General features: G+C 46.7%; 1 long non-coding RNA gene across 2 annotated transcripts in view; it reads left to right on the top strand.

Moving 5' to 3' along the window:
- LOC128098811 (uncharacterized) overlaps positions 1–26,732 on the top strand; it is a 29,562-nt gene extending 2,830 nt beyond the window's left edge. For both annotated transcript variants that reach the window (XR_008214344.1, XR_008214343.1), the window contains exons 3-7: positions 5,741–5,917; positions 11,168–13,243; positions 13,889–14,057; positions 23,133–23,296; positions 23,729–26,732. This is a non-coding gene — a long non-coding RNA (uncharacterized LOC128098811). The remainder of the gene's footprint in view (positions 1–5,740; positions 5,918–11,167; positions 13,244–13,888; positions 14,058–23,132; positions 23,297–23,728) is intronic.
- The last annotated feature ends 629 nt before the right edge of the window (positions 26,733–27,361 follow it).

Here is a 27,361-nt window from a genome sequence, read left to right as displayed (position 1 = left end):
AAAATAAGGAAAGATGCCAGCTACTGGGGAGGTTGAGGCAGCAAGGTCACAAGTTCAAGGCCTACCTACCTGAGCAACTGAGACCCTGTCTCAAAATTTAAAAAGGAAGCCGGGCGGTGGTGGTGCACGCCTTTAATCCCAGCACTCGGGAGGCAGAGCCAGGCGGATCTCTGTGAGTTCGAGGCCAGCCTGGGCTACCAAGTGAGTTCCAGGAGAGGCGCAAAGCTACACAGAGAAACCCTGTCTCGAAAAACCAAAAAAAAAAAAGCATATTAAAATTTAAAAAGGAAAGTGAGGACTGAGGATATAGCTCAGTTGTAGAGCACTTATAGAGAGACAGACAGAGAGAGAGGAAGGGGTGAAGGGAAGGAGTTGAAGAGACATTTCTTTAATGATATGCTAATAGCAGTAAGAACATGGAAAGGTGATCACATAGTCATTAAGAAAATACAAATCAAAATTTTACTAAGATACCACATCAAACTTATGAGGATGACCGAAGGAGAAAGTTTTGGTAAGGGTGAGATTGGGTCCCTCACACACTGCTGTTGGAAATGCAAAATGATTTTACAAGTGGTTTTACAAAACCCCTTTGTATGAGCCAGGCAGTGGTGGCTCACTCCTTTAGTCCCAGCACTTGGGAGGCAGAGGCAGGTAGATCTCTGTGAAGTTCGAGGCCAGCCTGGTCTACAGAGGTAGTTCTAGGGCAGCCAGGGCTACATAGAGAAAACCTGTCTGGAAAAAACAAAATACAAACAAACAAAAAACCAAATTGGTATGGGCTAGAGAGATGGCTCAGTGTTTAAGAGTAATCACTGCTCTTCCGAGTGTCCTGAGTTCAGTTCCCATCACCTACATGGCAGCTCACAACAGTCTGATGCCGTCTTCTGGTGTATAGATGTACAACATACATACAGACAAAGCATCCATATACACAAAATACATAAATAAATCTTTAAAAAACAAATTGGTACATGAGTCTTATAATAGCATTATTCATTCCTGATAAACAAATTCAGAGCAAGAAATTAAAAAACCTAGTGTTCAGCTCTTAAGAATTGCCCTTATGAATTCAGTGGTGTATAAACAGCTTTTTTGTTTGCCTGCTTGCTTGTTTCTTCTCACTAATTAGAAATTGGAAGCTGGCAGGAATGGGGACGTGGCTACCTTGGCTGTATTCCAGATACAAGACAAATTTAAATCAGTTCTATATAGCTCCCATTCAAAGACTCAGAATAAAACAGCAATTATCACCAGGTTTTGGTTTCTTCGCAGTAGAAAACCTAGCACACAGGAGACCAAGTCACAAAAACTCAGGTGGTCTCTCCACTCTGCCAGGAACCAAACCCAAGGACCCTATGCTTGCTAGACAAGCAGTCTGCCACTGAGCTGATTTCCCAACCCCCAGAAACTCATGGCAGGCCTCTGAGTAAGCATGTTCTATGTCCTACATATTCATATTTCATTAACTAAAGGAAGTTGTGTGATCAAGTAAATTATGTGGAGATCCCATGGAGTAGAGAGAAAAGTGCAAAGGAAAGGAGAAAGGCATGTTCCATACCTTTCAAAAAACTTCCTAAAATTTATACCTCTAATGCATATGTGTTATGGTAAAATCTTAGTATGTGGGCCAGCAAGGTGGCTTAGCCCATAAAGGTCCTTGTCACCAAGCCTAATGATCTGAATTTGAACCCCAGAACCCACAGATGGAATCAGAGAATGGATTTCTTCAAGTTCTTTTCTGACCTCCACATATAAACTTTGGTGCATATGTACACACACACACACACACACACATACACACACACACACACACAAATATAATTTTAAAGCTTTAATATGTGGTCATTATTGCCTGAAGACAGATTGGAAATACAGCCTTTATTCTAGACAGTCACTTATTCAGCTAAAATGAAAAAAGTCTGTGTGGCAGCATACTACTGTATGAGGCACAAGGATCATGACTTTGAATCCAGCCTGCTCTGTAGTGAGACCCAGTCCCCAAACGAATTAAAAAAAATCCATTACTGAAATTTAATTTTGATTTTTCAGTGGGAAAGAAAGTACCAACTTCTACCAAACTCTCTTAAAATTTACTAAATTGTAAACCTTACTAGATACATTTATTCAGATGCCTCTAAAACAAGTGAAATAGAAGACTCAACTGAAGGAAGGCTCTAAATCAGTATAGAGGTAGAAGAAAATGAAAATGGATATGCAAGAAGTGGATTATTTGCTGGGCGGTGGAGGTGCGCGCCTTTAATCCCAGCACTCGGGAGGCAGAGGCAGATGGATCTTTGAGTTCAAGGCTAGCCTGGTCTACAGAGCGAGATACAGGAAAGACACAAAGCTACAGAGAAACTCTGTCTTGAAAAACAAAAAAAACAAACAAACAAAAAAGAAGTGGATGATTTAAACAAAAGTCATTTCCAATTTTATATCATTAGAACCCCAGAAGGAAAGTCAAGAGAATGGAGGTGGGTTTATTTTCTCTCTCTCTCTCTCTCTCTCTCATTTTTCTAGACAGGGGTCCTCTGTATAACAGCCCTAGCTCTCCTGGAACTCACTTTGTAGACCGGGCAGGCTGGCCTCAAAGTCATAGAGATAAAGGCATGTGCCACCACACTCAACAAGTTCCTTCTCTAAACTATTGAAAATCAGAATTATATGTCAGAAATCTCTAAGAAGACTAAGCAACATACATGGAAAAAAAAAGTCCAACTGGATACATTGGAATCAGACTGGGAACATAAAAGGCTAAAGAGTGGGACTTACAATCAGTTGCACTGGGTTACTAGGGCTCCCATACCCAAATGCCGCCGACTAGAAGTTTATTGTCTCAAGTCCTGGGCCTGAGGGATGTAGTCAGTGGTAGAGCATAAATATATTTAGTGTTCATGAAGCCCTGAGTTCAATAGCCAGCATCTGCTACCCCAGAAAGTTCTTAGGATGTTTACAGGAATATTCTAAACCTGTATTGGGTTTATAATAGGAATTTCTAAAACCTATATTGGGGCTTCTTTGCCTCTAACTGGTTCTGATTAGATGGAAATCCTTGGTCTTTGGCTTGCATTTGTAACCCCCAAGTATCTCCTTGCCTCATCGCTCTTCTCTCTGTCTGTCTGTCTCTGTATGTTGGTTTGTTTGTTTTGAGACAGGGTCATATTATGTTTCTTAGACTGGCCTTCATTAAGCTCCTGAGATCAACTAATCCTCCTGCTTCAGTGTTTGAAGGAGCTGGGATTACAGGTGTCTAGCTTTTTCTTTTTTTATGGAACACCTGTCATGGCCTGGAGATATGGCTCAGTGGTAGAGTGTTTGCACAGTGTGCTCAAGGTCCCAGGTTTCATGCTCAGCATAGCAATAAAATAAACAAATGAAAGATCACATGTACCAGCTCACATATGTAATTCCAGCAATTGGGAGGCTGATCCAGAAAGATTTGCCAAGAGTTTGATTCTAGCCTGAGCTACACGGTGAATTTAGGACAGCCTGGACTATAGGGGGGATGGCCTCAAAATCTAGATTCTCCTGCTTCTGGCCTCTCAAGTGCTGTGATTACAAATGTACATATGTGGCTAGTATCGCCCATCTTAACTAATTGTGTCAGTAATAACACTACAGATGCTCCTCTATTTATGATGGGGTAAACAACTCTGTAGGCCCATTTTAAATTGAAAATAGCTTAATCTAAAAGGCAGTTAAGATGGTTGTGGTATCAATATTTGCAACCTCAGCACTTAGGAGGCAGGAGGATCCCCATGAATTCAAGGTCAGCTTTGAACTCTCTAATGAGATTCTATCTTAAACAAACAAGCAAGCAAGCAAGCAAGCAGTTAGTACACCAAGCCCCCAAACATTACGGCTTGACAATACAGTGTGCTGTAGAGTGTCTGGCATTTCCCTTTCGGATTGCATGGCTGACAGAGCTGAAACTTGCTGTCATTGCCCAACATCACAAGAAAGTGTAACAAGATAATTCCTCAAGAAGGAAGCTCTGAATGAGTTCAAATTATGTTCTGTCTGACCTGCCTTGGGGTTGCTGGATTCCTGGGTTTCATGGGGATTGTAGACTCCTGGTATTCAAGGCTACCAGGGAACTAGAGAATGAATGATAATAATAGAGAGTGGAAATGATTGTTAAAAAATTAGCCAGTATGAGCCGGGCGGTGGTGGCGCACGCCTTTAATCCCAGCACTCGGGAGGCAGAGCCAGGCGGATCTCTGTGAGTTCAAGGCCAGCCTGGTCTCCAAAGCAAGTTCCAGGAAAGGCGCAAAGCTACACAGAGAAACCCTGTCTCGAAAAACCAAAAAAAAAAAAAAAAAAAAATTAGCCAGTATTTTCTTCTATGGTTCATATTGCCTGGGTGATTTTTCTACTAGGCAGTATGAAAAAGAAAAGGCTAGAATTCTTAGTTTTCGTAAGTAGAAAAGTAATTTCTTCCAGATGACATTTAGATATTTATTAATATCTATCCATAAGATATTTAATACCCTATCCCTGAGAGTAGTGCATGCAGAGGACAAAGGGAGTTCCTATTGACTTCATCATACACCAAAATGTGCATACAAACACCTAAAAATCTTAATGGACATCGTTGGTTATAGGATAAAGTTTGCTTCACACCTGACGGACACGGCCAGTGTAAAAAAAAGAAATCTCCAGACACAGAACTCTACAAGTTAGTTACAGTGACCAAGGCAAATAGGTCCACGCCCATAAAACTGACAGTGTACCTTAGGAGGCAGGAAGAGCATCTGATATGGCAGTTTTCTGGGGACTAACAGAAAATAATTTGGAATAAGCTAGTCTTGGAGAGTAAAGTCTATATGATGGACTGGAGATCACAGTCTTCTAAGCAGCTTCTTAGAGGTGAGTAGATCTAATGAAAGAGATGCACTTCTAATTTAGTTCTCTCCCTCCCTCTGGTTGGTGAAATCTGCTACTTTAGTAATAGGTGAGGGATAAACTAGTGTGACCTGAAGGTAAGAGAAAACAAGTTTATAGCATCTAAACGAGATGGCTCAGCATTTAAGAACATTGCTCGTGTAGAGGACCCAGGCTTGATTTCCAGCCACATAGTGGCTCACAACTGTTCTGTAGCTCCAGTTTCAAAGGTTCAAATGCTCTCTTCTGGCTTCCGAGGATGCTAGGCACACAAAAGTGTACAGAGAGCACATGCAGGCACATGCAGCCAAACACTCCTTAAAAAAAGGAAAATGTCACCAGTCGAAGCAGTAGAAAAAATCTTGTCTGCTGACAAAAGAAATCATGTACAACAAGTCCAAGTCAGTATAGCTGGAGGTATCCGAATATAGCCCCATCAAAGGTCCATTTCTGGATCTATACTTGGAGGATATGGAGATACCACTTTGAGAACTAGGAGACACCAGTGAACTGGCCTCGGGCTTGAACTTAGTGAAAACCTTCGCCTGGTTTCCTTGATAACAGCTGAGCCTTTTTTTGAAGTCCTGATGTGTAACGTTCCTCTCTCTGATTTTAGTGCTCCAAAGTCCCTTCTCATTGTACAAATATTGCTACTAACATGGTACACCCATAGTCATGCCACCCAGACATTGTTTCTCCAGTATCCATACAGCAGTCTTTTTCTCTGCACTAAGAAAGCTTATGCTGTGTAGAGTCCACTTTTAAAATAGGAAAAGGTATTTCCAGAGCTTGTTCTTAGCACAGACCCCTTTGGGAAAAGCATGGCAAACATTTCCCCCCTTTCTCCTTACAGCTGTTTCCTGGAGCCTTTGCAAATCAATTCAGCATGAACGGAAAACAAGGCAACCAAAGAAGCTGCTTTAAAAATCGTGATGTCGCCGGGCGGTGGTGGCGCACGCCTTTAATCCCAGCACTCGGGAGGCAGAGCCAGGCGGATCTCTGTGAGTTCGAGGCCAGCCTGGACTACCAAGTGAGTTCCAGGAAAGGCGCAAAGCTACACAGAGAAACCCTGTCTCGAAAAACCAAAAAAAAAAAAAAAAAAAAAAAAAAAAAAATCGTGATGTCAAGCTGGGTCCAGTGGCTCTTACCTGTAATACCAGCACTTGGGAAGCTGAGGCAGGAGGACTGCTGTGAGTCTGAGACCAGCTTGGGCTACAAGTGAGACTGTTTTAAAAAACAAAAACAAGAAAGAAAAAGAATAGCGATGCTGTCATGGTGTCAGTGGCTCTTGGATCACTCTAGTTTTCTCCACGCAAATTATATCAACCAACTTAATTCCTTAGCACAATCTTGTGGCGATGTGACTAGCAAATGCCACAGAAATGGCCACTGTCTTGCATCCAGGGAGAGGTTTTACATGATTTCCTTTATGACTGTACATGCTTTTCTTCTTAATGCTTTGGCCTTGCCTACTTAAAGTGTTCAATGGCACACAGATGCATTCTCTGCACTGTCTATTCTCACTCAGTCCAGTTCCTCATTTAATGTCACGGTCTTCTCCATACACTAATGTCACAGAGTGCTGACATAGGCAGGCTTCATCTATAGAATATACTTTCTCTAGCCTGAGTGTCTTTAAAGCTTTACTAGAAAAAGCCTCCCAAATGTTAGAGGATAGAAGTTTTAGCATGAAAAGCTTGTCAAATCATCTCAATAGAGAGAATTCTTCTGTCCTAAGTATTAGCAATGATACTCCTCCTACTGCCTATCCCAGCTATGTTATGAAAGGGGTCATAATAATTATTTTCTTTATTATTATTATTAGCCCAGTTCTGTTCTTGTAGACAACAGATTTGTATTGTGCTTAAATGTCTTTGGGTAAATGTCTGTCCACATGATCACTGGCCATTGTAGGCCCTATATCTAGGCTGGCCACATCATCCAGTCACTCACAGAGCTGGGTGAGGCTCTTCTCTAAGGTAGACCGTTAGGAGGACATATCCTCTGCTTTCCTGTCCCTTCATGAAAGGTTTAGATCTTCTTTCTACCTGGCTGAATACAGAGCTGGAGGGTTTCTCTGAGTCCTGACAGGATAAGAACTGTGCCCTTGGGCAGTCTACACAGCTCCAGGTCCTTTGGCTGCCCTTAGAGAGTCGTCTGCACCTTTCTTGCTGTGAGTTAGCTTCTGGAACCCCAGAAACACTGGAAGGTGAAGGTTCTTTTAGGGAACACATTCTTCTCTTCTGGTCTGGCTGCTTTTGTTCTTTCTCTCTCTCCTATCTCTTTTGCATAGTAGCCGAGGCTATCTTTGGGCTTCTCATCCTGTTGCTACTGCTTCCTGAGTGACAGAATTACAGATGTACGCCGCCATGCCTGGTTTATGGGGATCAAACCCAGGGCTTTGTGCATGCTCAACAAGCACTCTACCACCTGAGCTATATCCCTACCTCCATTTTGCTTTCTTTATCAGGGTCAAGTTTTTCTAACGTGTCATACTACATGCTTGGGTGGAGAATTACAGAATGCATTGGCAAATGACACTGTACAGTATCTTTTTTTCCTATATATATAACTACAGATGACTGTTGGCTTGCTTTGGTTAGAGATCAAGTAGTCCAGAAAGGAGTATGGGTCTGTTGAAGTCAGTGGGATGCTCTTCTTGGTTTTTAGTCCAAGAAGTACAATCTATTGGAGAGGAAGTTTCAACTGCCCAGTGTTCAGAAATCTGAGAAAAAGTACTTTCTTAGTGCTGGCTGGTAACCCAGATGGGCAAGCGTCTGGGAAAGATGAGCTGGAAGAGCTAGGCTAGCCCGCTGGCCAAAGGGTAGTGCTGATGGTGAAAGACTACCAGTGTTTGGATTTGGGACAATGCTGTTGCCCACCTCCAATGCCTTGATTGATTGTACGAAGCTTTTGCTTCTCCATTTGAGATAATCTTTCACTCCTTGCCAAAAACAAAAACAAAAAACAAACAGATTCACAGCAAGATGTATGTTGTTTCTTTGAATCAATTTTGAAACAGGACCATTTGGTTACAGTTCTGATCATCTATGTTGGGACCTGAACAGCACTCATGGGAACTTGAACACTGAAGGGCATCTTCTCTCTGTGCATTGAGGAGTAGCTGCATCGAGGTTTGGTACATGGAATGATTCTGGGAGGACAAATGACTGTGAAGACACCACTGAAATGGCCATTGGCTTGGACTAAGTGAAAAGTGTCATTTGATTTCCTTTATCAGCAGAGAGACCTTTCTCCTTACTGCTTCATTAGTGACATTTTTCTTGCTGGTGTCAGTGCCTGGGAGTGAATTCTGATGGTAACATGTGTTCCCTCTTTTCCTGGGGGACTGGTTCTGTTTCAGATAGTCTTCATAATTTGGGAGAGCACTGCATTGCTTCTGTAAGCCTTTTCTGGTAAAATGCCCAGAGGTAGGAGAGCTTTGTATCTACACAGCTGATGCTGGACTCCAAACAGCATTGCTGCTGCTGCAACCGGCGGGACAGACAGCTGGATATGCATCTGCCAGATGAGGCCCTGGGATGTGTCTCCATTGAAACCTCTCTGTATGTTACAGAAACATTCAGTGGCTTGGACTCAGAAGGCTGTTTCATTTGAATGTCTGCATCTTTAGGATGATTGGTGTCAGGATTGCTCAGGGTTCAAAAGTCCTCCGCCTGGGCTGATTGACATTATAGTCCATGAGGGTTACAGCAGAGTCCATGCTTCCCCTACCCTGGCCATGTTTCTTTACCTAGCCAATGCATGGGTCGTCAAAACCCACATTTGCCTCATTTTCCAACCTATCATAAGGGAATCATTCATTTGGAAGCAAGACATATGTGAGGCATTCTTTCTAGGGTCACGTATGACTGAGCCCTCTCCCACAAATGAAATTATTTATTCTATAAATATCCTACAGCGACTTTTGGTTAGAAATTATACAAGCAGCAAAAACATTTTTTATGAATTCATTTTCTAGTTCTGAGTTGGAGGAAGTAGGAGCCCAAAGAATGCTTGGAGGTACATACTGCTAAGTTAGACACAGTCATCAGATGGGATGAAGAGTGTCATTCAATCTTGTGTAATGTTCTGGACAGGCATCTCAGGAAAATAAGATTGGTTTTTGGAAGATGATTTTGTATTCTTTGGATTGCAGTAATTTTCTCTTAGTCATCTGTACTCACACATCACACTGTCTTGATGAAAATACTCTTTCTAGAATAGTTTCCAGGTTCCCAGTGTAGGTAGGTGTACTTAGACTCTAGACTTTAGTTTCTCCTTTAGCTCTCTGCAGGAATTCACAGTGGCCAACAGCCTGGAGATACCTTTTGTGAGGCAACATTTTTTTTCTTTTTTAAATTCAGACAGCAGAACATATCCAGGATAGGTTTGGACAGATGTCATTCTCACAAATATCTGGTAGGGAAAGTACAAAGAGCTGTCTCAACACAGGGGAAGGCAGCGTGGGCAAGTTGTGCCGGGGAGTGCTGGGAACCCGGCAACAGGCCCCCTTCACAGCAGGTCTCTTCTTCACTGTCTTCTGACCTGCATTTCTCTTTTGCTGGGTGGATGGGATTCAGGATGAACTGGCACTGCATCTCTTGGGCAGCTCTTCCATGAGGAAGGACTCATGGGAGTTGGGAGGGGTTGCAGAATCCTTTGATTTTTTTTTTTCTTTCCAAGACAGGGTTTCTCTGTGTAGCTCTGGCTATCCTGGAACTAGCTCTGTAGACTAGGCTGGCCTTGAACTGACAGAGATCTTCCTGTCTCTGCCTTCTGAGTGCTGGGATTAAAGGCATGCCTGGCAGAGTCCTTTGATTCCTGTGGCAGGAGTGCAGTGTCTTGAAATGGTTTGTTTTGATTCCATAGGATGATAGTTCCCAGTGAGTGGGTATGGTGCTGCAATTTCCAGAACTGATCCATAGCTGGTTGTCTTCTTCAGAACTAGTCATCCTTAGGAGTGCTAAGTGTTAGGATGGGGGAGTAGTCAAAGGCCCCAGACTCAAGTTCTGCTTTCCCAGCATTGGTAGGGACATGATGGTAACTTCATTTCCTGTGTCTGAATTCATTACTATTATAGTTTTGTAATTAACCCACTTCTGAGATGGTTGGTGAATATTTTGAGGTGAATGCCCTGTGAGTGGTCCTTCTCCGTCTAGACAGGTTAAGACTGTAGATAGCACAAACTAAGATTATTAGGGGTTTCCGGGGCAGCGGGACAGCAGAACTGTTGGGCAAGAAACTAGGAAGGCTAAGACAGCTATTTGCCCTTTTATTCTGGAGAGCTAAAAGTGGCTTGACGTTTACAGTGCCACCCTCTGCCCCCAAGCCAAGGACGTCATGGCATTGGTGTAGTCTTCTCCCACTTTATCCATATAGCTTGCTGCCTACCTATCAGCCAATTGAATGTTTTTTCTTAAAGGTGCTGTGGTATTTGACTTTGGCCACAGCAAACAGGTCACTGAATGGGAAAGATGCCACTCCTGCCCCCCAGGCCACTGTTGAGTTCTACATTGCTGTCCTACTGGGGCACACAGAAAATAGCAGAAATGGCCCTGTGCCAGCTCTGGGAGAATTTTCTTTGGTCTCTTCTACTTGTTTGTTGCAGGATTTTTCTAGATTAAAGGGCATTCCTCCTGTTTTCAGCAAATGTTTTCATTTTCTTCCTCAATTGCTAGTGGCCACATCAGGCCAGTGTGCCTATCCCTGGTAACTTTGGAGCTGACCCTACCAAGGCCATCTTGGGGGACCTACAGAGATAGGGAAAGGTGATTCCTTAATCCCTGTTTCCACTTGGGGCTGAGGGACCTGGTTAGGGATCCAGTGGCAGCTGTAAATGACAGGGAGGCTCAGGGGTCACTCCTAGACAGGTTAAGATGTAGGTACCACAAACCAGAGTTGTTGAGAATTACCTGGGCTGAGGAGAGCATGTTGGTTAAGAAGCAGGGAAGGCTGGAAAGCCCTGTGTGGTTCCCATGAGCAGTGACTATTGAAGCTTCATGGCAACCAGCACATGTGTGGGGAAAGGATGCCCTGGCCTGGGGACTATGGTGGTGGAAGGCATGAGGTACCCAATCAGTGTCCTCACTTCTTGGTACCAGTAAGTACTTTTCAGGATTGAAAACATTGCTTCCATGAAGAATATCTTGCAATAAATCCGAGCTGGGTTGAGGCTATGTGGCTAAGTCCATAGGCTGATAGTTAGAAGCACAAGGTTTCAGAATCTAGTTGGGCAACATTGATATCCTTGATTCTTTTATCTCTGTTCCACCTGCAGGTGATCACCAACAGAGACATGAGAGACCTGCAGTACATTACATACACCATGGACGCACTTGGGGGGACTGGCTCTGACCATCTCTCAAGAGGCTTCCTCAGCCACTTCCACACTGCAGTTCAGGCCAGGCTTTCAACCTTCCTTGGAGAGTGACCAGCTGTGACAGACATTCTGGCCTCTCAGGCTTTCCTGCCACACCTGGTGTCTGCTCACTGCTTCTTTCACCCCCACAGGGAGCATCACAGAGTTGGGGCCAGTCCTCATGTCCTGTTCTCTTTTCTGTTCTCTTCCCTCTGTCCATGCTGATGCAGTCTGTACTCAGACCCTCCTAGTTCTCGCCTGGATCACTGCAGTGGCTTCTTAACCGGCTCCCTGAGATTCTCAAAGCATCTCTCACCATGTTATCTCCAGGCTTAACATGCTTCCTGGAACCCGTGGTGCCTTCATGATGAGATCTGAGCTCTGCAGTAGATCTGCAGGACTCCTGAGACTCAGTTACTGTGTTCCCTGGTCCTGTCCACTGTGCTCCCTGCTCTGCCTCTGGGCTGTGACTAGATTGCTCCTCCAGGGCCGTGTCAGGTGCCTGCTGTTTTTTAGGTACCACCTTGGACCCTGCAGACTTCTGTCTATCAGGGGTGTCCTTCACTGCCATGTTTGTTTGTGCCCCCCTCCCAAGCTGGTATCTGCATAGCCTTGTGGATTTTGTACACTGTTTAGTGGGCTGCAGGAAGGAAGGGAAGAAAGATCGGGCAGATGCGCTGTGCATGGGCTGGAGTGTTCAGCATGGTTGGCCACTCTTCTGGACTGGTCTTTCTAGGTCTCCTCTTTTTTTTTTTATTTTTTTACCCTGTGCCTGAGTTCACTGCTTCTGCTTAAGGTACAAGTGGCCGCCGGGCTTGCAGAAGGAGAACCTGAGTGATCTACACTTTTGCCTCACAGGCTGCTGCCACCAAGTGTTGGCGTTCCCATCCTATTATGCCTTTTCCTTTTCTCTTTACTTCATGGCCTGGCTGCACCCTTCACTTGGAAAATTGCCAAGGCCAGGCTTGTAATGTGCTGTGGCCCATAGTGGAGTAGGACTGTGCAAAAATTCAAAGCTAGGCTGGGAATAGGCCAGTGATGGGAGGCTTGCCCGGAGTGCTTGTCAAGGTCTTGGGTTCCGTCCCTGGTATAACAAGTTAATAATAGCAACAACAGCCAAAAAGCATCGCTGACCATTTCCAGCCCTGCTTCAACTCCTTGACCTAAGGATAGAACCCATTTTGTTAGGCCTGCACCCTGGGCTGGCTGCTTACTCTTGTGTCCTGCCGCCGCCGCCAGCCAGAATTTGTCCTTCTCTGACCTTTCCAGACTCACATAGCTACACCCCAGGCACTGACCGCTGCTAGTGTCAGGCTTGGGCTAGCATTTCCCTGTCTTCAACCAGGACTTGTACTTGAACTTCATGGCTGCTTTCAAGCCTCACCTTCCTGACTAGCCCTAGGGGCACCGGGAGCTCCTTCTCTGCGGTACTGAGGGCACACTTCATCAAGACTGGTCCATTCATCCAGCCCTGTGTGGCAAGTGGTATTCTATGGGTTTGAGGCAACAGTGAGCTAGCCAGGAAATGTCCTGCTCCCAGAGTCTCTGCACCGTTGTGAAGATGAATCAGCTGACTCTTCCTCCCTGGATGAGGAGTGCCTCAAGGATAAGAGTCCTTCAGTGCCTACCCTGGCTGCCCTCCAGTACAGTTGACCTGAGACCCTCCAGAACACACCTGCCTTAAATAAGGGCCTGTGGCGAGGCCTAGGCCCATTGAATGATGGTGTGAGCCCTTCTGCACTGAAGGCTGCTCCCACACGCCCCAGCCCATGCTTGGCCCTAGCAGTTAGGGCTCTTACTGGCATGGCTAAATCCTCACAGAAGGTATTACAGATTCCAAGTGCTTCCTTCTCTCACCCTGGGTTGGGTATGAGTCAGGATGGACCTCTCTGCACCCCTGAGACCCCAGTGACAGGGCAACAGTGTGGCCAACTCCAACATCTGGACACTGGAGAAGTTTTCTGCTTCCTGGATCACCAGCGTGCCCTGGACAGGGTAGGTCCCCAATCCTGGAAGCGCTGCCTTCTGCCCTCTCCTCTGGCTTCTTACCTGCTCCTCTTCAGGGTTTAATTTAGCTTCCTTGGTCCTTTCCAGCCTCCCCTTGCCTGCTCTGCTTTCTTTCTACCCCAAGCTTCCTTTCTGTCTCTCAGCTTTCAGGCTCCCCCCGTTTCCCATACTTCCCCCCCCCCATTCCGATGTCCTCTCCTCCCAGCCCTGCTCCCCTTTTCCTGCCCTCCATTCCCTAGCTTTGAGGTGTCCACAGAAAGCTAAGGAGCCTCTGATTCTGATCCGTATTTTCTGGTACGCTATCAGGGTACAGTAGGCTGGCCCTGCTCTGTCCCTTTTAGTGGCTGGTATCCTGCGTAACCAGTCACCTGTAAAGATCAGAGTAGCATGTGGAGGAGGCAGGCATGCCCAAAGGATGCTCTGCTAGCTTAGTCTTTAAACTGATGTCTTATTAATCAAATACACATTTCCTCCGAAAGCCCTGTGTGAGAGCAAACCTTTACTGTCTCCCTTTTTCCGGTAGGGGAAGATGAAGTCATTTGTCTCAGGTCATAGTTGGGATGGGCACTAGGGCTGTCTCCCTACCCTACCCTTTGGGCATCACTCTCAGACCAACTACTCTTCCATCCACAGCACAACAAGCACCTGTCATGCACACTGGCCAGTCGAGCCCAAGTTACAGTGACCCTTATGTCGAAGCCGTGGACACCTACCAGATCTGACAAATTCCCAGAGAAGAAGGGTGGCCTCTAGGGGCTATTTGAACAGATTCCCAAATGCTTTGGTCTTCATGGAGTGCTGGGTAAGCCCTGGGTCTCTTCTTCCTGCCTTCACTCAGTGCATTGGGATGGTGGAAAGGGAGGGCATGGTGCCCTAGCTGTGGAGGAGGTAACCAGAGGGAGAGAATAGGAACACACACAAGAGACCACTGCTGGTGGGAACCAAGTGCTGGCCTAGGGCCAAGGCTGGAGAGCTGGGTGATGGAAGGAGGCCCCTTGTTTTTGGTCAATTCCTTCCTCTCTCCTTATGCTCCCCTTTCCTTTCTCTCTACACTGGGGTAGAACCTAGCACCTTCTCCATTCTAGGCTAGGCTCCTACATGGAGGCACACCCCTAGTCCAGAGGCTCTGGTGGTGCCTGTGGCATCCAGGCCTGAGCAGAACCTGGGACAAGAGAGTGTTGGGATCAGGAGGGGAGCTGGCACAGAGTGTGTCATCTGAGTTGTGAGTTCCTTGCCTGGTGCTAGTCCTCAGTTGGCCCTCCAGTGTCTGTCTTGAAGTGTCAACCCTGATGGACCCTAGCGAACAAAACTGAAGGAGAGAACAGCGTCTATCTGTCCCTGCTGCTGGCCAGGCCACATGAAAGGAGATAGCCATGTTCCTCTCAAGCAGTCCCATCCGCAAACGTGGCCTGTTCTGCTCTCCTCCCCTCACTTCTGGGGAGGTAGTGGGTGGCTAGAGCTGGCCCACAGGATGCCCTCCTCCGAGACCAGGAGGCACAGAACTGCCCTCATCTTCATTCTAGAACACACAGGGGGGTGCAGAGGGGAGTCCAGGCCAATAGACAATAAGGGCAGGAAGTCTTTCAGGCACGTGACTGAACTTAACCATGGAGCATTGGCCATGTCTGACACAGGCCTAGGAGGCCCATTCAGAGCCCTCTTCCCATTCCCTTTCACTTCTGCCATCCCAGGAGCTGATTTCTATCGGAAGCACTTACTTAGTTTTCAGCGCCACCCCTCGCTCTATCCATTTTTTTTTTTGTTCTTATTTGCTTTTTTTTTTTTTTTGTTTCCAGTGCTGGGAATGGGCCCGTACCCTCCTACATGCTCCTGACAAACTCTCTACCACCACTCAGCTGCATCCTCTGTGCCTGCTTCTCACAAGTTCTCATTCTCATGGCTCCCAGGCCACTCGTTATAAAACCTTACTGCTCCAGCACAGCATGCTCACACAACCCTTAGGGAGGAGCATTCCCGGTGGCTTCAGGCTGGCACGGAGTGCCTAGCCCCGGTCTCACCTACAACATGGCCCAGTGGCCGGCTCTCTCCAAAAGAGGCGAGAGCTGGGATTGTGGATGCTTTAGTTCACCCTGTGCTTATAAACAGTTGTGCCTGGCTTTAGGAGTGGGTAGGATCTGTTAGGCAGAGAGGAGATAGGCCATTTCCTCACGTGGAAAGACAAAGGAACAGAGGAGTGGGGAAAGGTGTGTGAGAGGAAATAATTGAAAGCATAACTATAAGGTGAGCTGGATCTTCAAAGGTCATAAATCTGCAGTTTGATCAATATGGGGATGGGAGATTAGGAGCCTTGTCTTGGAGTGTGTGTGTGTGTGTGTGTGTGTGTGTGTGTGTGTGTGTGTGTGTGTGTGTTGTATGCATGCTGGGCCTTGCACATGCTAACACACACTGCTCTTGAGCTGTACACAGCCTATCGATCTTTCTAACATGGTTGTTATTATCAGCAGCAGACTTTTTATAATGAAAATCATCAACGTTCCCTAGCCACAAACCACAAGCTCCCAGAGCAGTGAGTTTTAGCTGCTTGTTCTGAGTTCTACCTTCTGAGTGCTAAAAGCCAGGCTTCTCGGAGCACCATCACCTTAGGGAGGCTGAGCTGAAATCAGGAGAGAGAAATCAGAGGCCAGGGCACCTTAGCAGCCATCCTCTGTCTGTCCCCATGTGGGAGGGGCTCAAAGGCAGAAAACTGTAGTGAGGAACATTTGCTAAGAGTGAGAGTCTGGGTCAGTCATGGGAAGTCCCCTGCCCCCTGGCCCGCTGCCTCCTCCTACCACGGTCTGCTGTGGGATTAGCCACACACACTTAGGAAGGAAACCTGTCCAGGCAAGAAACCGTGGCCTGTCTCACGGTCAGCCTTCCTCCTCCTGCCTGTTTGCTCAGTCTGCCTCCCAGGGGCTGGAGAGCCCATGAGAACCTGCCTAGAGCAGAGGCCACTTTGGTTTCCTGCTATCCAAGCTGCTGCCTGTACCCCCACTGAGAGTTAGTGTTCACACTGAGGGGCTGTGGTGGTGGTCCTCAGCATGTCTGGGCTTATCCCCAGTGCAGATGGCACCAAGGTGCAGCGGAGGAGGAGGTGGAGCCCCTAAGGCCCAGCTCTGAGGAGTACTCTGAGAAGCATGTGAGACCAGCAGAGATCACTGTCCTTGGTAGGGGAGGGACTAATATCCATCTGTATACTGGACAAAGCCAGGACAGCATGTTAGGCCTTCTTCCCATCTAACCTGCTTCTCTCTTCTGGGTCTGACATTTCTCCCAGACACATACCATTACATACCAATGAATCTGAGCTTCCCCCCTCCCATCCCCTCAGCTAGCTATGGCTCTCTCAGCTCATTTGTCAGTCACCTGATATCCCACACCTGTTCCAGGCCCAGTTTGTGAGCTGTCCATCTGCACAAATAGGGTGCAAGGCATTTAGAAGGATGGTCAGTGAAAGGGCTTGGCTGTCTTGGACTGTACCTGCAGGGAGAGGCAGTGTTGGGCTCCAGGGACTAGTGGATATGCTGTGGGGTAGTCTCCTGTGGAAGTGAACACCATTTCCTGAGGTTCTACATCCCAGATCCAGAGCAGTTTCTGGGACAAGTTTGGGATCCCCCACCTTCATTCAGCTCACTATCTACTTTGATCTCAGTTAGAAATTCCTTCATAGTAGAAAAAAAAACTTTCACCTCTTTCAGCTCCATGGCCCTCAACAGTGCTGGGCTGGGGCTGTCTGTCTGTCTTAAAGGGGGTCCCAGGATGGAAGGTAAAAGGCCTGGAGTGTCTTTGAGATGGGGTCCAGAACTCAGGGGTAAGTAGGGTTAGGTTCCTCTGCATCCGTCTTCTCACTTAGCACCACCCAGAGGTAAGAAGTGGAACAGCTGCACACAACCTTTATTCAAGGCCAGGAGTGCCAGGCACTGAGGTTTGTAGAGAGCATGGTTCTTGTCCCAAGAACCTTCCTCTGGGCAGATAGATCATGAAAGCATGCCAGTTGTGTGAGTAGCTCCTGGGATACCAAGACAGGAATACTGCCTTTGTGTGTGGGTGTAACAACCTTTTATTTTTTTTTTCTGTATAGGGTCTCCCTAGCATGGTGCACAGAAAAGTCTTTTAGATGCCACAGCCACTGAAATGTCTTCTTTCACAGATCTATAACTAGTTCCACAGATCCTTGCTGTCATTATATTGCTTAGCATGAAATTAAGGTTAAATTATTAAAAAAAATACCACAAGCCACTCTCATACCCACAATCCTAGTATTTGTGAGGCTGAAATATCAAAAGCAGTCTCAGCCCAGCCTGAACTACCTATCAGAATTCTACCTGAAAAAATAGAAGAAAAGAAGATCCCACAATGGCATAGGAGGATGTGTGGCAGATAATTAAAGATGGCATTGACCAGAAAGAAGCCCGTGGCCCTGGTGACTATAGTCTGCAAATCAGCACCATTTCAGGCTCTGACCTCATTCTTTGAAGCTCGTATATTCCCAGACAGCTATCTTTTTTTTGTTCTTAAAGCTTTTTGCAACAAGGTTTTGCTGGCCAGTAATCCACTACACAGCCTAAGTCAGCCTCAAACTCATGGCAATTCTCTCTGTTTTAGCCTCCTGAGTGCTAGGATTATAGATTTAAGTAGCCATGTCCTGCCTTCCTCTTAGTGGTTTTTTGTTTGTTTGTTTTGAGACAGGGTTTCTCCATGTAGTTTTGGTGCCTGTCCTGGATCTTGCTCTAGAGACCAGGCTGGCCTCGAACTCACAGAGACCCGCCTGGCTCTGCCTCCCAAGTGCTGGAATTAAAGGCATGTGCCACCACCAACCCGGCCCTCCTAGCATTTTTAAAAAGGCATGGTCCACATTTCTGCTCCATGTTTCTAGTCACAGCAGAATCTGAACACACAAACCATCCTTCAGCTCCTTTCAGGCCAGTCTGACAAACTTGGTCTCCTAGGATTGGTCTAAGACTTAAAGTGGGAGAGAAAGCCCTGGCTCTGGTCCTCCATTTTTCCGGGAAGAACTCAGGCCATGGCTGACCCACATCTGCCAGACTCACAGGTGTCTTGTCTGCCTTGCTCTACACTGTTCAGCTGCCCTCCCTATAGGGTCATGATAGAGGCAGAGTCAGGAGACTGAAACCATCCTGGGTAGGGAGTGGAGGGTGTTTAGTGAGGGGACTGTTCATTTTAGAGCTGACTATTGGCCTGAATGCTGTTGTAATTGCTTTTTCCTTCCACCTATTGGCTACACTTAATTAGTGCATGGTACATTGAGCTATTTGCTATTCCATTTCCTCATGGAAATACTTCTGAAAGAAATACTTCCTCTGTTCCATAGCTACTTTCCTTACTCGGCCTGTTTGCGTTCATCTGCAGTAGTAAATGCAGGTCCTTCTCAGCATTTTTGTTGCTACATAATCTCTGCATTGTGCCATTGGGCAGTTACCACCTTCACCCACCCCGGAAGTCTGCAGGAAGATCTTTCTCCAGGGAAACTGCTCCATAGGAGAGAAAAATGATGTCTGAGTATCCCCTGGAGGCCACTGAGGATAGAACTGCCTGTACCTTGTACTCTTGATCCTGCCCAACCTGGTTCTGGTGCTGTCTTTATCAGTACAGAAGATTTTGGGCATCAGAACCTGAATCATGGCCTCTGTGATTTGTACACCCTGTGCCACACGGCAGTGATCTGAAACCAGCTGTGAAGGTGGGTGGACAAGGCCTCACCCTATCTTTTCTATGTTATTTGCAGGAAGATGGGTAGAATGACCATACTGTGATAGCCAAATAAGGCAGACTCCTGTGTGGAACCTATGTTTTATATATACAAATACATATATACCTATATTTACACATATAAAAGACAGAAGTAGAAGGGGGGCTATTTGGTGGGAGGGGCAACAAGAGACAGTAATGGGGATAAACATGAACCAATATAAATCTGCCGTAACAAAACCCTTAAATGCCAGTGTTGCCAAGGATGGTGGAGCACCCTTGGAATGCTAGCTCTGAGGAGGCAAAAGTGAGAGGATTGCCACAAGTTTGAGACTAGCCTGGTCTGCAGTAGCAAGTAAACAGGCCAGACACTCAGAACAAAAGGAAACAAATCCAGCCTTTTGTAATATAGCTATGTGCTTCTTCCAATTTTGGCAGATGCTGATTTAATGTAGATCCAAGTTATGGGGTGAAGAGTCCTAAATGTTAGAAGACCCACAGCTTCAGAAATACCATCCCCACTGCTGAGTCTCAAGGCAGGGAGCTGGCCTATCTAGCACTTTCCTCCACCTGCTGGGTTGAGGCAGCATTAGACTGGGAGCCCTCAAACCTGGGCCCGATAACACTGGTCACTAGTCAGTCGCATGGCCTTGAACAAGGCCCACCTACATCACTGAGGCTCTTTGATAAACTGAAGCTGTAGCATGAATCTTAAAAGTTCTTATTAATAAAAACAAACCCAGAGCCAGGTATTGGGGTGAATGCTGGAAGATCAGAGAAGCAAAACAAGCCACAGCTACCTCACCTGGCCAATTCCTCAGCTGATCCTGTATCCTCAGACTGGATGCCTCTCTGCTGAACTGTGCTGCTCAAAAGCCTAAAAGCTTAACCAGACTCTAGTTCCTTGTCCTCACGCCTTATATACCTTTCTGCTTCTTGCCATCACTTCCTGGGATTAAAGGTGTGAGTCACCATACCTGGCTGTTTCTAGTGTGACCTTGAACTCACAGAGATCTGGATGGATTTCTGCCTCTGAAATGCTAGGACTAAAGGCATGTGCTACCACGGCCTATCCTCTATGTTTAATATTGTGGCTGTTCTGTTCTCTGAACCCAGATAAGTTTATTAGAGTGCACAATATTTCGGGGAACACAATACCACCACATGAAGCTGCTGATAGGGAAGCAGGAAGGGTAAGTTTCTGATGAGCTCAATAGAACCAGGAAAGGAAGGAAGAGCATCTTGTCTGGAGCTTAGTAATGAGCCGTGGAGAGGACTATGGAGAAGATTGGCGAGAGGCAGGGCTGGTGAAAGCTCCATCAGCCAGGCCAGGAGCTCAGACTATGCTCTGGTAGCGAAGTGGCTCTGTGGCTGGTTTGGACTAGAGTGGTGCAGTCAGATCTGTGTTTTGGAGCGGATGCTCAGAGCAGTTAGGATGAAGCAGAGGACGGGAAGATGGTGCAGAGGAAACTGAGTGAGTGGCTGAGTCCGAGATTTGAAAAGAGCGATGGTGACTTAAGCCAGCAGTGAGGAGATGTGGGGAAAGGCCTGCCTAAGAACTGTCTCTGGAACAGCACCAGCAGGGACCGGCGACAGGCTGTCTAGAGGGGGCACATGGAGGACTTCCCAGCATGCTCTCTGTCGATCCTCTCTTCTGGCTTTCTGTCCTCATGGTTCCTCATTTCAAAACTGACCCTGCAAAGGTTCTGATAAACTCATTAAGATGAAAACTACTAATACAGGTTTCCATGCTTGCAGATTAACAAGAACAAAGTCCTAGGTTATAAAATTCTATGTCTTAGAGACAAAATTGAAGATCACATTGCTAGAGGTGTTAGCATCTATTATGGTTTGAATCTTGAATTTTTCCCTGCAGGCTCATGTCTTGAATGCTTGGTCCCCAACTTGTGGCAGTACTTTAAAGAGTACGGACACTAAGCAGTGGGGCCTGGTTGGCACAAATTGAGCACTAGTGGTCAGTCTTTGAAGGTTATATCCACCCTGGCTCTAGCTTACACTCTGCTTCCTGGTCAGCCGGGATGTGAACATGTTCTCCTGTGCCCCATGTCTTCCCACACTGAGAACTCTGAAGCCATGAGCCAACATAAGCTTTTCCTGTCTTTAGTTCTGTTAAATCACAATGATGCAAAATAGCCAATGCAAAAATGTGGTACCAGTGAAATGGGGTGGGTTCAGTGATTAGCCTGACTAGGGGGTTCATAGGCCTTTGGAACCCACTTGTGGAAGTAACGTATAAGAGTTTGGAGGTACAAGCTAGAAAAATCCCAGTGTGCACTGAGTGGACTTTAATGGGTCTGGTAAGAGTATGAAGGTCCAGAATGCCTATAGAAGTGGAGGCAGTAGACTGCTCATAGGTCTCAGATGGGGACAGGACTGTACTGGGAATTGTGCGAGGCGTTTGTGTTACCTTCTGGTACAGGATATTTATAATCTGCTGTATTTGAGTGAGTCTGAATTTTAGAAGTCAGTGGACAGATTCACTTGAGAGGAAATGTCAAGACAGTGTAACATTCCGGCTACGGCATCATTGTTGATGCCTGTTAGCCAGGTTTACAGCGAGAGCTAAAAGCAAGGAGTGAGACAAGAAGATCTGAAGCGTGTATTGGGCAAGGAAAGGTGTGGGAATACAGCTGAAGTTGCAGACAAACCAAATGTAGACAACAGGATTGCTTTTTTGTTTTTGTTTTTGTTTTTTGAGACAGGGTTTCCTCTGTGTAGCTTTTGAAGACTATCTTGGAACTCACTCTGTAGACCAGTCTGGCCTCAAACTCTCAGAGATCCACCTGGCTCTGCTAATTGTTTTTTGTTTTTGCATGAGTGTTCTATCTCATGTATGCTGGTGGTGCTATTTTGAGAGCTAAGGAGACTTTAAGAGGTAGGGCATGGATGGTGACACTGGGGCCCTGGTCCCTGGCCTTGGAAACTTATACCTACCCCAGGTTCTCTATTACTACTCTTCGTCCTGTGACCAGATGCCAACTGACGCTTCTGCTACCATGGGTGGAATGTGGTGGGATATTCCGTCATGCCTGTCCCACTAAAAGGGACTGAAATGATGTGTCCAAATAAATATTTCCTTACATTGTCTGTCAGGTATTTGTCTATATAATGTAAAAATAAAACAGTACATCTAAGCAGGTGCCAGAATCCCACGTGGGCCTCAGCAATTTTGTCTCCTATTGTTTAGGAAACAACCAGATTTTACTCTAGGCCTGGATGTGCAGGAGTGGACACCTTCCAAACCTTCCTTACAGGCATCCTACACCTTCTGGAGCATGACCAAAGCATGGGCCAGTCCAGAGATTTGTCCATAATTCAGCTGTGTCTTTCACAGCTGGGCCTAGGGAGAGGAGAGGTTTTCCCCAGTCACACAGCTCTCTAGAGGCATAGGCAGGTGAGAATGGGTGTGTAAGGTCTGTTCCTTTCTCACCATTTACTCCCACAAATTCTGAAAACTGGTCATGGATCTGGGAATATAGCTCAGTGTTGGAACACTTGTCCAGCATGTGTGAGACCAGGGGTCAGCCTTCAGCACTGAAAAACAGTAACAACAAAAACTGTTTGCATCATTTTTTTAAAAATTATTTTAGAGACAGGTTATGTAGCCCAGAATGGTCTCAAACTTGCTAAGTAGCCTGAGGATAACCTTGAACTTCTGATCCTCCTGCCTCTACTTCCCTAATGCTAGGATTATAGCACTGTACAATTACATGCAGTTTTGTGTGGTACTTAGGGATCTATTACAGAGCTTCATCTTCATGCATGCAAGACAAGCCCTCTGCCAGCGAAGCCCTGCTCATGTCCCTGGCTTTGATGTAATGTGTTTGTTCTATTTCTTCTGTTGCTTGGAATGGAACCTGGGCTTTTGCTTCCTTGCTATTTATTCTCATTCTCTCTCTCTCTCTCTCTCTCTCTCTCTCTCTCTCTCTCTCTCTCTCTCTCTCTCTCTCGTGTGTGTGTGTGTGTGTGTGTGTGTGTGTGTGTGTGTGTGTGTGTGTGTGTGTGTGTGTGTGAAGGCTCAGGTACATGGAAGTTCCATCACTCAGGCCCCTGGGTGCCCTCCTCCACCACAGCTTCATGTTCAGCGCCTGCCCCATCTCATCTGTTGCCACTGTTTCCAAGTGTCTTAAGCTTCTCTCTTCTGGAATAGTATCTGCCTGTCCTGTCACTGCTGAATTGGAAGAGCCTGGTTTATTGCCCATCAGCTTCAAAGGATGGCTCTGCTCCTGGATCCCCAGCCTCCTGCCTTTTCCTCCTACTTGACAATGATTGGATTGTGGCACCTCCCGTGGAGTTGTTGGACTTAGTCTGGAGGTAAAGGGGTTCAATGTCTATTCTGTTCTTGGGATGCTGCAGACAAAGCTGTTGTATGGTAGTCTCTTTGGAGCCGGCCTCAGGCCAACTAATCTCCTCCCCAGGAGATTCTGTACTCCCTGGGGAAAGAGCAAGAGGGGAGCAGAATCCAACAAGCTTGGAGAGAACCCACCAGGGTTTCCTGGTTCATTTGAGAACCAGCAGGAAGTTGGGTAGGCAGTCCTAGCTTCAGTGCTAGCGTTCAGCGCTCACTGAGAGTGGCCACTACTCAAATCATAGCCATTGGTCCCTTCCCGAAAGCCTGTCTTCACCTTCATTCACAGGCTGAAGCCCCTGCTCCAGTAGGACACACAAGGTACAGTCTGGTGGAGAGCTTCACCCATGGCATCCCTGTCCCTGGCTTCGACCATCACATCTTTGTCTCCCCTGTAGGTAATCATCAACAGAGGCGTGCAGGAAAGGTCTCTGTGCATTGTACACATCTGGAGCTCAACACCCTGTTTATGAGCTGATGACAGAAAGAGAGAATCAGAGAAGAAACGAGTGTGGTTATCAGGGACTTGGACTCCCTGCAGGGACAACTCCTGGAAGTATCCAAAATACTGAGCACAGTACTCATGACTTCCCACCAGGAGAAAACGGTCTGGTCCTGCAATTCCAGACCCCCAATAAACCCAAGGTATCTTGCAGTTTTCAGAGGAACTGAAATGACTGTATGAGCTGGAAGAGCTGAGGAGAAGGACATACCTGAGAACCCCAGTGGACTCACCCAGGATCATCACCAGATATTGGCAATCAACGCCCGAGGGTCCCGATGCTGCTACCCTAACCTGCATCCGGTGCTGCTGGTTTACATGGGGACTTAAAGACAAATGGCATGTAGGCCAGCAGCCCATGACTGCTGTGCATGATTGTGTGGGTACTGTCTAGCCGGGCCTGCACCCATGGCCCTGAGATAGCTACCGAGAAAGTCCACATCATTTCCACCAGGGCTGGAGTTTAGGTGTGGAGGCGACAGTTTTTGAAAGGTAGCTTGCTTCTGCCTGCAGTGATTTCCTCTGTGATCATGGCTGGGATACTGGTTCCAGATCATTGTAGGGAGGGCAGAAGGTGGCCATGCCAAAGCTGGGCAGGGATATTAAGGTAGATGCTGGGCATCAGCAGCCATGTGTGTGACAAAGGGCTTGCAAGTTAAATACTATGGCAGTCAAGTGATTTCCAAGTCCTGCCCAATTCTCGGACTGTGTATCCTGACTCAGTCATAGCTGAAGGACCTGTTATAGGTGACTTTCTGGGAGCCAGTGCCAGGCCAGCTCATGTCCTCTCCAGGGTTTGCTGTGCTCCCTGATGTGGGTCAGGAAGAAAGTGAACCTGGTGGTATTTGGAGGCATTTGGGTTCAGCAGTTCTGTCCAGAGTGCTAGTATTTCTAGCTGCCTGAGCTTGGCAAGCTCCTTCACCCATCACGATGATGCACATGCCTTCACCCCTTTTCTCTGCATAGTACCTGACTTCTAAGAGCTATTTTCTTTTCAACAGGAGAGGGTATCTGTAAAATGCTTGGTGCAAACTGCACCACAGTGGTCTGATCTCCTTCTCTTACTCCCCTCCCTTTGGAGGGCTTGGGTCTGGGTCTCTCTTGCTCTCTCATGGCTGTCTGGTATCTTCTTCCCCAGTAAGAGCTGTAATTCAAGTAATCTGGAGCAGAAGATCCAACCTGGGAGTGTTTGTGTGTGCCTAGCTCTCACAGAGGTGTTCTGGGGATGCAGAAATGAGCAGGGCAGCATAGAAATGATGTTGCAGAGTGGAGGTGAGGAGCAAGGGCTCTGGATTCAGACCACACTATAACTCAGTGTGCAGCCTTAGAGCTAGTTGCACTTAATTGCACTGTACCTCAGTTTTCCTGTCTGTAAAATAGGTATAAAATTAATCAACCTCATGAATGAACAATGCATTCTAGTGCTGAGCACATCCGTCAGTTCCAATAAATATGTATTGGTACTAACTGACTCCAACTGAGGAGCCAGGGTAGGGAGCTATGCAGTAGGGTTAAGTGGTCCCCACAACAATTGGCTTTCTTTCCCACAGATGGGAGAGATCAGAGGGTAGAAGACTTGGAATAGGTGTCCCTTGAGGGATGGGAAATAATTATTGATGTTGTTTCTGTAGTTTTGGTCACTGGGGGTGGTTCCCAGCGCTTGGCACAGGCTGAGCAAGTGTTCCTCCCATGAGCAACAGTCCCAGTAGTTTTTAGATGAGCAGATGGGAGTAGTCTGACTTATCCTAGTTGGGGAAGACAAGCAAGCCTCTCCAATCCCTCTAATCCATGTTCTTGACCACCCCAACTCTTAAACCCCCACCCTCTGCATCAGAAAACAATTTAATGAACTCCAGCTGAGCCACATGCTGGCTGCATGACAGTAGTATCCATGGAGATCTGTTCTCAAGGAGAGAAGAGAAAACCAAGGTCTCTGCACTAAGTCTCCGAGCCAGTGGCATGGGCCTGCCTGCAGAGCAGACAAAGGAGTCTGTGTTTGCAGTCCCCAAAGAGCCCCAGTCTTCTTCTCCCTATCCCTCCTATACTGATTGGTGGGGGTCCAGGAAACATGTAGCCTGCCAGCCCTGGGCACCTCATACAGGCTGCTGGAGGGTAGCATGGAGGCAGCTTCTTCTTGACTGTGGGGAAATGGCAGACACAACCCTTTCCTATCAGCACAAGAGGTAGGTTGATAATGATGTTGGGTCCTAGTGTTGGCCACAAGCATCCCCTCTGTCACCTGACCTCACTGGCCTTGAAGAGCTTTGCTTACTATCCAAAGCTTTAGCTGCCTCTCTGCTGGTGTAGTGCTACCTGGGCCAATGGGATGAGGAGCTGTTTTTGCTTTTCCATCTGTTTTTCCCCACACACTTGACTCTAGCCTTCCTGACTCAATGACTGCCCATAACCTCCTGCATTTGGCATTAGCACTCATGGTCCCATGAATAGTAATGTCTTTTCTGTTTCCTATTGGCCACCTATGGCTAATTTTTCAAGATACCACTAGTGGTTACCTCCTCTTGTGCCATGGTTTGGTCTTGCCTGCCTTTGAACCCATGCCATGAGAGCTCGCATTACATAGACCTGACTATCTCCATGGTTCTGACAGTGTCACTGATGGGGGTCTCACTTTCTTGCCTGTGCTGATCTCAAAAGTCTGGACTCTTGTGAACCTGTCTCAGCTTTTCAGAAGCTAGGACTCCAGCAAACTTGGCAGTCCTTTTGAAAGATGAAGAAAATAAGGCCTGGAGAGCTCAGCTAAGTTGCTTTGGTTGTTAATGCAGTTTTTTACTTGCTTTGTGCATATTTAACTTCTGAGGTGTGCCGGACACTGAGAGCATGCCAATGAATAAAATGGACAATAATCCCTGGAGCTTCCACTGGACTGAGGGAGGAGGAGGAGGAGGAGGAGGAGGAGGAGGAGGAGGAGGAGGAGGAGACCTATCAGTTGTGGGAAGTGGGATGGAGATGGAAGACATCAAGGTTGCTCTAGGGGAGGCTGCTGAGGCCCAGCATTGGTGTCAGTTAATGAAGATCAGGCAGAACCATGTTGGAGGAGTGAGGGGACAGCACTTCATGTAGAGAACTATGGGTCCTAGGGGCAAGAAGTGGATGGAGATGTCCCCAAATCAAGAGGAGGCCCGAGCGAAAGAGGATGATAGCTCCCAAAGAAACTTTGCAATTTGGTTTTTGTTTACTTGCTTAACAATGGGGAGTGGCCTTCCTTCAGGGCTAGAGCCCAGGTGGTAGAGCTGACCAAGGGTTTTTTTTTAAGCCTATGGATTCTGCTGTAATTTTGCATTTTTGCTATGTAAGCCCATGTCACCTCACCAATTTTCAGTAAAGTCTGTTACAAACACAAAGGCCTTTGCACATATTTCTTTGTACATGAATGACAGAACTCTGCACTTGTCAATAGATCACAGACACCAGTAGCTGGCATGTATCGGAGCAGGTACACAAAGGAACATGTGCACACCAGGGAGGCACACACTGGACATGAATAAGGCTCACTGAACCGTGGGAACAA

Source organism: Peromyscus californicus, unplaced genomic scaffold (assembly GCF_007827085.1).
Source record: "Peromyscus californicus insignis strain IS unplaced genomic scaffold, ASM782708v3 Scaffold_6__1_contigs__length_162567912, whole genome shotgun sequence".
Lineage (NCBI taxonomy): Eukaryota > Metazoa > Chordata > Mammalia > Rodentia > Cricetidae > Peromyscus > Peromyscus californicus.
The sequence above is the reverse complement of the archived record's forward strand: the minus strand, read 5'-3'. Positions and strand labels throughout refer to the sequence as shown.